Source organism: Poecilia mexicana, unplaced genomic scaffold (assembly GCF_051168715.1).
Source record: "Poecilia mexicana isolate PSO_F unplaced genomic scaffold, ASM5116871v1 scaffold_2, whole genome shotgun sequence".
Taxonomy (NCBI): Eukaryota; Metazoa; Chordata; class Actinopteri; order Cyprinodontiformes; family Poeciliidae; genus Poecilia; species Poecilia mexicana.
The window spans coordinates 55604164-55615170 of record NW_028263371.1 but is presented as its reverse complement, the minus strand read 5'-3'; the positions used below and the strand labels follow the sequence as shown (position 1 = coordinate 55615170).

The 11007-nt window shown below is 40.9% G+C and overlaps 1 non-coding gene across 1 annotated transcript; it reads right to left on the bottom strand.

The window, feature by feature from the left end:
* Positions 1-10397: 10397 nt before the first annotated feature.
* trnas-aga (transfer RNA serine (anticodon AGA)) lies at positions 10398-10479 on the bottom strand. The gene has a single exon. It is a non-coding gene; the product is annotated as a tRNA-Ser (tRNA).
* Between the last annotated feature and the right edge of the window lie 528 nt (positions 10480-11007).

The window sequence follows — 11007 nt, the reverse complement described above, 5'->3', positions numbered from 1 at the left end:
ATTGTAATATAGATGTAGGAGTTGTACAACGGTGTGTTAGAGTCAGTATAGATAGATAAAAAAGGAGTAAATTTCCACCAAAAAATTAAGAAATTTTGAGATTAATCTCAGAAAGATTCTAGTTTTTTGATTAAAAAGTACAACAGCCCTACGTCACCGTGACCGAAGAACACACATACACACACATAAATAGTTTTATAAACTTTCATTTGATTAAAGTTCAACATCTATGTTGAAGACTATAACGATTCTTCAAGTAGTTTGATGTTTTTATCATGAAGCTTTAGCATTAGCTTCTAATTACCATGTTGGTGAAGCATTGCAGCATTAGCAGAACCAATGTTTATGGTCAGTGCTTTAGGGTTAGCGCAGCTAGCTTTCTGTCAGTGAGCTGGCACATGCAGCCGGCTCCGTCTGCATCGACTCACGGCTGCAGTGAGTGGATGTCAGCTCTTCCTTGTGTTTCGGCCTGCTGTGTGTCCATTCCACATTGAGCATGCCTGGCTGCATCTGTTAAATAAAAATGAGGGCTACCTTTGTTTACAGCGCTGGCTGCGGCACGTTTGCATCGAGCCAAACTGTCCCAGACTGTCCAGAACAAAAACAGCGCAGAAGTTTCTGCTTAACAACTCATTCAGGCTTTTTCTCCAAAGACTCAACGTGACGCTGAAGCCACCTGGTACCTGCCTGCTCCTCCTCCTGCAGGCTCAGTTCCTGGAGTAGATCTGAGTGTTTGGGCCGAATTTTCCTCTTGTTGTTCAGTTCTGTATCATGGCACGGAAATGTGGAAATCCCTGTTCCAACAATGAGCTCATCAGCATGCTGGCATCCTGCCCTGCTCTTTCTCAATCTTCGTCTCTGTCACTGTAAATCTTTTATTCATAGTAATGCGATCACATGCTGTAGGGGCAAATAAAGCAGGAATGTGTCGCAATCGGAGTGGAAGTCACAGCATGTTGGGAGGCGTGTTTTTATCTGACGGACTGATTTTCTCACAGAAACAAAACTATACGTTCAACCTGCGACTCCGTTATCAGTGGATACTGGCAATGAAATCTGCGTTGGGTTGGCTAAAGATAAAGAAGCATTGTTTCTTCTAATATCAATACATTCACACCCATAAACTGGGATTAGGCTTCCTGTACGTGCTGGTTAAAGCACACAGAGGAGCCACACCTTGGGACAATAGCAGAAAACCGCTGCAAAACGACTGTCCTTCTACTCAAACCTGAAGCAAGAACCAACATTTTGATTGAAGGAACTTTTTTAGTTCAAGGTTCACCTGCAAAAAATGGTGTTTGCATGTTTGGGTTGGTTTATTGTTTGGACTTGGTTGTTTAAGATCATCCACATTTAATTGTCTTGCTGTTTTTCTCCCAATCGACAGGCGGTGATTTCATGTGAACCCTCGTCTTACCTTTGACCTCCAGCAGCTCATCAGTGTTTCTAATCGACTCGTTAGCTTCCTGAATGATAAAGCATTTGCCCACACCTGCTGGAAACCAGACAGGGCAGCGGCATATCCAGTAGCTAAGACATCATGTCATGAGCTGCAACCAACGGTTCCTATGTTCTAAACAGTAACAGTAAGTAGTACTGCATTAAAATGAACATGATCAAAACAAAGAAATACAAAAATAATGGAAAAGGCCTTTTAAAGAAAAGGCTTGTTTGACTGAGATTTTTCTTCAGCTTAGGTTTTTTTACCAAAACGTAAAAACCAACGAAGCTTGTTCCACAGTATTCGCTCCAGCTTTAGATTTGCTCCTTGGAGCTACAAATAAACCTCGTTCTGAGGACCTGAGGGCTGAATTTTAACACTTCAGTAACTTTAAAAACGAGACTGATGTCTGCAGGGAGTTGGACCAACTGAAATGTGTAAACCCGGATGTCAAATTCCTGATTTGACACCAACTTTCTTAATCAGGAAATATGTCCTAAATGATCGAAGGAGAAGCTGTTTGACCTTAAGACGGGCAAAAACAACACAAAAAAACTGCTTTACTTTCTCTTTAAGTTTGCAACAGCTGGATGTTACTACTGGTGGAAACGACAAAGAAGACGACAGGAAGTGATAGGAGGTTCATGGCACTGCATGTTTTATAACTAATCGAGTGAACAAACTCATTGATGTTTGATTTAATTTCTTATTTAAAGGAAAATAATACAATAGTGAATTTGTGTTTTTTTGACATTTGTTATGGAAACGCAGTTTCTAAAACTTCTGTTGAGAAGTTAATATCTAAACCACTTTGAATACTTCTGGATGTCCAGACCAATCTATGCAGTCGGTTAATTAAGATGATGACGTCAGTTTTTAGAGCGAATGCTGTAAAAAACGATCCTGGGGTCGTAAAGGGAACGTTTAATGACACCAGGTTCTGACAGGAGAGTTTGCAGTTTGCCATGTTTTTTTTTTTGTCACACTTTTCGCAGCCAGAAGAGTCAGTGGCAGATCCCTCCGTGTCAACATGTGATGCTAACACCTCCTCTGCAAAGGGCTCTCACTCGATCAGCATCAAAGCTGTGAAAGTCACGCTGAAGTGGGAGATATTCACTCAACTAAAACAGTAACTTCCTTCCCAGGCCGAGTCCAAACCCAGATTCTGTCACCACTTTCCCCGGGAGACGGACACATTTGTTGACACAAACGTTCGACCTCTTGTTCCTCCACTCTGACTTTTCCCACTTTCCCTCACGGGACTCTGTGCAGTGAAGGGAACGGCCATCCCATCCGGACTTTTGGCCCGTTTTCTTTCCATCCATCCTTCCTCTTTTCAGTCTTTTCCTAAACGGCTGGAGGTTTTCCAGTTTTCCTGCTGGTATGCTCTGCTTCCCAGTGGAATGCAAAGGAATGTTATCTTGACTTAAACATCCTTTACATCCTATAAATGTGATAAACATCATGTCATGATCAGCAGCAGAAGATGGACTCATTAAGCCACCTAGAGGCTGAGAAAAGCAAACGTGACTTAATTCACTTCCTCAAAAGTTCTTCCTTAAATTAACTCATCATGTTTATGTCTTATAGCATGAATTCCTGTTGTGTATGTTTTCTTATTTTGGTAACACAGTATTCGAATCATAAAGACTCTCCAGAGTAGTTTTGCTGAAACTTTGCAGCAGAGACACGCTGCAACACGCCGGGCGGCCTGAACCTCCAGGAACCTACCAGGGCGGGGCGTTTATGTAAGCTGTTGGCCTCAGTTCAACATCGAAGAAAGTTCATTGGTTTTGTATCCTTTGACAAAATGTCACCAAATCAGATTCATTGGATTCATTCATTAAAAAGGCAGAAAAAAGGCATTAATTTAAACTCTTACACTGAATGTTCATGGATGAGGCTGTGGATGTTCTCTAAGGGAGTTTTCCCACCTGGTAGTTTGGTAGACTTGGTTCCATTTGGGGACAAAATGGCAACATTTGTTTCATTTCAGCAGGTGTTACGTCAAACAGGTGTTACTGTTTGATGTCAATGTTCTTCTGCGCATGTAAGTTGCAAACCGTTCTGAATGCAGTCACATTTAATCATTAACTAATTCAAAAAATTGGATTTCAGCAAAAAAAATGAAAATAGTTTTATTGAGCATCCTTGGTTTGTTTTCACACCTGATAGTCCAGTAGACTCGGTTCAATTGGGACCAAAGTTTCACCATCTGCTCCATCTCCTCTGCTGTGGTTCTTCTTTCTCTCTGCTGAGTCAAACCAACCTGTTCCCCTCCTGACCTGAGGGGGCGCTGCACCAAGAACCACTGAGGAAAACAACATGAAAACCTCTGAAGACACTGAGTGCAATAAAACGTAAACAAAAATGGAGTGGCATCAGATTTAAACCGCTGGAAGATTGAGAACAAGTCACTTCTCCTGCTAGTGCTAGGCCAGCACATTTGTGTTTGGTTGTGTTTACCCAGAATGCCCTGCGCTGTAATCCACTTCCTGCTTTTGGAGCAGTCTCTGCTCACATATGGACTTCAACCAAACTGAGATTGAGGTTTTTATGTGGATCAGTTTGCATCAGAGTTCGATTATCACCTTCCCAAACGAACCGGACTTTATGGGCAAACAAACTACAGTTGGATTAAACCGGATTAAACATGGCTGGTGGGACTGAAGCCTATGACCAAAAGTAAACCAAATCAGGAGAAACATCCACATCCTGCCTGCTGCCTTTACTTCCTCCTTAATCTAAGCTGGTTTTGTGCAGCCGACACGTTTCCTGATCAGTGTTTAAATGGCACCCCCGATGTTCGTGATTACCTGCAACAATTGTGGGCAGATGGGCCAACCTGTGATGATACGATGGATGCCCGGCAGCGTTTGATTTGTATAAGCAGCTCAGGCTGGATGTCTGGTCGCGCAGTGGGAAGAACGTAAGCAATGGTACCCTTTAGTCGCTAAATCAAAGGCTCCTGCAGAGAAGAAAATGGCATGCTGGGACCAAAACAGATGGTGATGGATCTTTAAATGACCCTCTTCCACAGAGCGCCGTGTTGGACACACGCTCACTTAAACGTGGCCTTGCACACTACAAGAATAGTGTGTTTATTTGTGGAGTGTAATTTTGCAGCGCTGCAAGTACTGCTGCTAATGGACCAATTTCAGAAGCAGAGAGCGTGACACACACACACACACACACACACACACACACACACACACACACACACACACACACACACACACACACACACACACACTGAGCCGGTGAGGAAAAGCTTTCTGCAGGTTGCCGTCTCTCTCCATTTGTTTCAGGGGAACCATCAGTTCTCAGGCCAGTTCAGTTCGTGACGGCAGCTCTGGAGCGACGGAGCGGCTTGTTGGTCGTGAAGCAGTGAGGACTCTCCTGGGCCGGAGCCACTCCAGCCACAGCCGCCCGTCTCCAGAGATATTTTTTTGATCACTTGCGTTCCACCTCATTGCTAATTTCCACACAGGTGCTCAGTCATGCAGAGGAAGTTCAGCTATCAGGTGGGATGTAAATGATCTACATTTGGATATCCTGGTGAGATACGGGGCAAGTCCACACAGGTTACGGTACCAACAACCTCCCTTGGAATCAGACACAGCAGTGTTGTGGTACTCGAGATCGGTCTTGGTCTCGAGTCCGGTCTTAAGACCGTTTTCTGATGGTCTCGGTCTCGTCTCGGACTCGACCGCATTTGGTCTCGGTCTTGTCTCGGTCTCGGGCTCTGAGGACTCGGCATTTTATTTCAAGACCAGTCGAGACCGCAACTGTGAAAATATCACTAAACGTGCAGCATACTGTCCAGTTTATTTGTTAACATCTTTGTTTTCAGTGGATGCAAAACACACCTATTAAAATCCAAGCAACTACGTGTTTCTCCCCCTCCCCCTCCCCACCTTTCACTCGCGCGCGGCGCTACTCCCTCCTCCCTCCTCCCCCTCCCCACCTTTCACTCGCACGCGGCGCTCCAGGACATGCGCAGTGGTTTTCTCTCAGCGGCAGAAAATGTTTGTCTAATCGTCAGTAATCTACTAGCGCTGCATAAATAGTAAGAAATCCGATGGCCAGAGCTAACTCAGCAGCGCTTCGCTTTCAGAGACGATGGGGACAACGTCTAACTATTTTCGTCACTTAGAAAAGTAGCTCAAAGAAGGTAAGCTCCGTTAACGTGATGTTAGCAAAGCTAGCTGTACAGAGACACATAAGAATTTGTGATGAAAAAAAGTCACTCACTGCCTGAATTATTGTGCGGAGATGTTGACTGTCTTGTCGCATATATAGGACAACGCTATGTCCAAAAGTCTGCAATATAGTGATGTGACATTCAGAAACAGTCGATTCTTCTCCACGGCTCTTTATTTATTAGATAGGACTGGAGTGTCACTCACTGAGAGCCGTTGTTCTATCAGATTACCATACACTGTCAGAATAGCATACGTGCAGTGAGTACCATGCCTGCGCATGCGCATTAAGAAGTCCGACCGTCAGAGGAGTTGTCAGTTCACCATATGCAGCAAGTTATGACGAAAATAATTCATTAAATTGTTTATAATATGACATAATGTGATAACTAGATAGATATACATGCGTTGTCGTGGTTTCAAAGTGTATTTAAAGTAGGTCTGGCTGCAGCTGGAGTCAGCTACAACACACGCCCGTGTAAAACTCACTTAACCGCTAAGTCAGGATGCCATACAACTGTTAATAACAGATCTACGTCACGATTCTATGTTCCTAGCATACATGCAGTGAGTACCATGCCAGCGCATGCGCCTTAAGAAGTCCGACCGTCAGTGGAGTTGTCAGTTCAGCATATGCAACAAGTTATGACGAAAATAAGTCATTAAATTGTTTATAATATGACATAATATGATAACTAGATAGATATACATGCGTTGTCGTGGTTTCAAAGTGTATTTAAAGTAGGTCTGGCTGCAGCTGGATGCCATACAACTGTTAATAACCAAGTGTATGATGATCTACGTCATGATTCTATGTTGCTGATTAAATAAAATCATATGGTAATGACAGCGTATGCATGTCTGAGCTAAGAGTACGACTATCTGACAACGTATGCTGATCTGACAGAACACCGTGAGTTCGTGTTAAGCGTATGACGATCTGACCTGACAGAACACCCGTTCTTTGTTCTAGTAATGCTCTGAGTACACTGCATCATTATTTTATTTAATTATGTACGTTGATATTTAAATTAACAAATAACTAAAACACAAGAACGAAAGAGCACGCAGAGCATGCACATTGCTCTTTGTTTTTGTTCAAAGTGGCAGCTGTAATGTCTGCCATGGTGTCAGACTGCCTGGCTTCATGTACTGGGAGAGACAGTGAAAACAGTCACGATGAGCGCCTTCTGTTTGGTTACTTCTTGCTTGTTGCTCAGTGTTCATAGTTGAGTGTTATTTACCATCAGGGCATTGCCTCAATTGCTATGTTTAATGGTGCAACAGTGGTGGATTCTTATATGAGCAATATGGGCAAATGCCCAGGGTGTTATGTTTTTAGGGATGGCACGAGACCATCACACATTGTAACACAGAAATGGAATATTTAATATTGGTAAAATGTATTAAGTATTTAATATCTAGGTGTTTTTATGGGAATATGGATCTTTCAGATTATTCTGAGAAGCAATTTCGATCATATTTTACATTTTATTGTGTCATGTAGCATGGCCGCTGGTCTTGGTCTTGACTCGGTCTCGACTTTCCTCGGTCTTGGTCTTGACTTGGTCTCGGACCCTAAAAGTCTTGGTCTTGTCTCGGTCTCGATACACTCTGGTCTTGGTCTTGTCTTGGTCTCGGGTTAGGTGGTCTTGAACACAACACTGAGACACAGTTTTGTCAAAGACTGAAAACTAAATGCATCAGGTTTGCTAACAGGGTTGCCAGATCTGACAGCTTCCAGCCCAAAAACAGAACAAAACAGCCCAAACATCAACCTCTAATCAAACTCATGTTGATTGTGTCGTGCATTCAGTTTCATTTTTTGTCGTCCTTTATTGTATTCTGACCAGAACCAGATCCGACTGGAACGGCAGAGATCCTGACTCAACGAGACTTGAGTGTGTTTGGTGATATCTCCTTATAAATGAAAATATTTCTGCTTTACAACACTACTACACAATGACACTTGATTAACTAATGATTAACCACTAATGATGTCGTGTTCAACAGCCCAAATTTTAACAACCTGTCCAAAGTCCAGTCAAACATGTTCAAAAGCAGACCAACTGGGTGGAAACCTGCCCAATCTGGCAACACTGTCTGCTAAAGCAGCGGCTAACTACACCTGCAGCTAGAGCCAGCATAGCGTAACCTTTGACCTATAGACGTGACTGTTTAGGAGGTGTGAGAAAACTGACAGCAGGACTAAAAGTAAATTTCTGAAGCACAAGGATTAGAAAAACATTTATATCCTTTGTTGTTTGAGATGGTTTTAAGAGGGACCCGTCCAGGACTAAGTGGAGAGCAGCAGCTGAGTTGATCTGTCTCTCTGTACTGCTCATTAAGCAGAGCTGACCTCCAGAAACTTCTGTTTTTACTTGCTTTTCAGCAACTGAAACTATGATCTCACTGCAGACCTATGCACTTTCACTGCCTTAGGTCACTCAGCGAGGCTTGACTGCTTCTCCTCCACCAATCCAACAAAAAACACTCATTTGCATGTTAAGAGCAAGGTGGTGCCTTTTGCTGTGCAACGTCTTGCAACAATCACATCGTGGTGGTTCTGCATTTAGATGATCACGTTGTTTCCTTCTGCCGTTTTGGGCTGGAAATATGACTGTTGGAGCTCAATTTAACTTAGGGACCACAAGTTTATTTATCTTTATTCTACTTGCAGTGCATTCACACCAGGCCTTTTTAATCCAAATCCAGTTCGTTTGTCCAGAAAGTCCGGTTCGTTTGGGGAGGTGTGAATGCTAATTGAACCACAAAAAGCAAATTGTCCTCTTCTGAGGAAGCTGTGCTCGGTGTCTTCAGAGGTTTTATGTGGTTTCCTACAGTGGTTCTTGGTGCAGCGCCCCCACAGGCCAGGAGGGGAACAGGTTTTGGTTGGTTTGGGAACTGCAGCAGCTGAAAATATATAAATGTTGCAACTTTGGTCCAAAATTGAACCGAATCTACCGGACTGCCAGGTGTGAAAACAGTTTTAGTGTCTGCTATGAGAAAACATAATCCTATAACTCCTATAAAATCAGCAGAAATTACTCAGGATTATCATGATTTGATCAGAGGTAAAAACCCGTCATATTTCATAAAGCATAAAAATCCAAACTGAAATCAGAACCAAATGGGAAAAGAGTTTAATCCAGAATTTTCAAACATCCAAATTAGTTTCAACAAGTCAGGTTTGGGTATTTTATGACCATTTATCTCCTTAGATTATTAAAATAATGAGCAAGATATAAACGTGTGCAACAGTTTTAGTACATGGGTATGAAATAGTTTCTTTACAACCTGGGAAATGGAAGAGACAAAATATTTATATATTTAAATATTTATATATACGTACAAAATCAGTCTGACGAAGGGGAAAAGCTACATTTAATAGCTTTCATGTGATGTTATAAACAAAAAACTTGAACTTTGATTTGGACATTAAAAAAAAACATTTTCTGATCTCTTACAAATATAAATATATCAGTTGTCTTAAATGATTTTATTTTTAGCAGGATTTCCTTTTCCTTGCAGATTACAGATGGGCGCTGCTGAATGCTTCAGTTTCTGGTTATGATTGAACATCAAAGGCTGTTATCTTTCCAGTCTGTAAACAGAAATCTGAAAAAAGCTGGAAGCTGTCGTCCACCAGCAGCTTTTACTGGATCCTGACGTCTGAAATGGGAAACAAGGACGTTCAGAGTTTTCCTCCCTGTTCCTCCAGCCTGTCAGATTTATACCGATGCCAACAAACACATTTCATCATTTAGAGGAGGAAAAAGGACGATGACAAAGATAAAATGGAGAAAACTATTAGATTATTTTAGTAGATTCAGTGAAAAACCCTTGCAGAATCCATAATAAAAGTTAAAAATAATATATATTATAATGGTTTGTTTAAAATCAGTTTCCAGTTTTATTAAAAATAACTCTGACCATATCAAAGCAGTTTTTATCATTACATTTGGTCCAGTTTGCATTTTTGTTTATTTTTTGTTTACATGGCAATTGATGCCTTCAATATATTTGATGTTTTTAATGTCTTTAATGATTTTATCTTTTCTTTTTATCTTTTTATTACTTTCTTTTTATTTTTCTTTCTCACTGTTTCCAAAAGGTTAGAGTCCTTGTCAAACGGCGTTTTGACTAAAGTCCAAAGGGTTGGAATCCCAGTTGACGGCGTCTCAACTAAAGTTCTACGTTTTAATGATGTTTTTAAAATCTCTTTCTCTTTCTCACTGTTTATTACATACTGTTTTTATTTTAATTATGTAAAGCACTTTGAAATGCCTTGCTGCTGAAATGTGCTATACAAATAAAATTTGATTGATTTGATTTGATTGATTTATTGTACTAAAATATTAAGAATTATTTTCACTATCATTGTGAATTAATCAGTACCTATGTTGTATTTTGTAAATATTACTTTTTAGTTTCTTTCTAAATGTGCAGAAAACATAAAGAATCACAACTTTGAAACCAAACCTGACTATTAGTAACATTAGCATGAACGCAGCCGAAGTTATGCAAATAAAAATAGAAGCAAAAAAGAAAAAAATCAAGGGAACAGTAAAAAAATAGTAATGCAAGTTTCTCTGTTTTATATTTAAAGAATTAGTTTGTTTTTTTAAATACAAGAATCAGACTTTTATAATCAGAGCGCAGTAATAACACTGTTTGTAATTCTGTGTATATTTTTTGTGACCGTCGAAACATTAAAAGAGAATTAAATCACTAAGGGAAAAACAAAAGCAACTCGTTGTCGGCAGGATTCGAACCTGCGCGGGGAGACCCCAATGGATTTCTAGTCCATCGCCTTAACCACTCGGCCACGACAACATGGCAACATAACCAACCTATGACGCAATATGAGGTTGTATCTTCCCCGCGGTTCTGTCTCACAGGCGTCTGAGTTTGTTTCTATTTTTTATCTGAAATCAAACACTTAACGAACGGTCACATATTTGCGGATTGTTCGTTTTCGCAAAACACACCAAAACATCGTTCTCCGTGGTCAACAAGTTTGAAATTTCCAGATTTACGAAGCACCCGGAACCACAACAACGTCGACCGCTGTACTATTCAATCAGGAGACAACAGCACCATCTAGTGGCGGTTTACACCTGTTGCTTTGAGTGACAATTTGATTTGCTCCCACCTAAAGATGAACATGTTTCTTTTACTGAAGTGGGTAAAATAAACAAAAATTGTACTTACGTAAGAGGAAGAGTTCTTAAAATTAAAAGTATTTCTAATAAAATGCAAAGTACGGTTCAGGAGAAATGCATTTCATTTAAAAAGTCAGTCAAGTACAACAATTTTACTTGTTTTACTAGTTGTACTTGTAACATTACAAGTACAACAATT